The sequence below is a fragment of the Alligator sinensis genome, unplaced genomic scaffold (genome assembly GCF_000455745.1).
Source record: "Alligator sinensis unplaced genomic scaffold, ASM45574v1 scaffold400_1, whole genome shotgun sequence".
Lineage (NCBI taxonomy): Eukaryota > Metazoa > Chordata > Crocodylia > Alligatoridae > Alligator > Alligator sinensis.
In genome coordinates, this window is record NW_005841897.1 from 433638 (window position 1) to 434205 (window position 568).

Sequence of the window (568 nt, forward strand, 5' to 3'; positions counted from 1 at the left end):
AAACTCAGTAAGCAGCCCTCCATCTGAAATAATTGACTGCCCCTGGGTTAGGGTGTTCTGTCTTGCGTTGTGTAAGGGGTGACGGGAGTTTTCTGAAGACCATGGATTGTGTGTTTGTATAGGATGGTTTGGATAGGGATGATCCTGCCTGAGGCAAGGGGTTGGACTAGATGACCTCTGGGGATCCCTTCCAGCCCTACTGCTCTATGATGCTAATTGCCCCGGCTCTCACGTGCGCTCCTGCCAAACCCTCAGAGCACCTGGAAATCCTCTACCAGCCCCACTCATTTCCCTGATGCTGGAAGCACTAGTGACGTGACTCTTACTACCTTAAAACAAGGAGGCAACATACTCAAAACAGGGAACCAGCTTCAGCGGAGACTGAACATTCAGCATCATGCACAAGGCTGCTAACAACTTCCAGTATCATGCCTGAAACCCTTTGCATTGTCTCAGCTCTAAAGGAAGATGAAACCCTTCCCCCCCCCTTGAAAATATTTGGATTGTTATAGTTAATAAAAGGGGAAGCTGGGTGGGAACAATTATTGTGGTACATATACACACATGC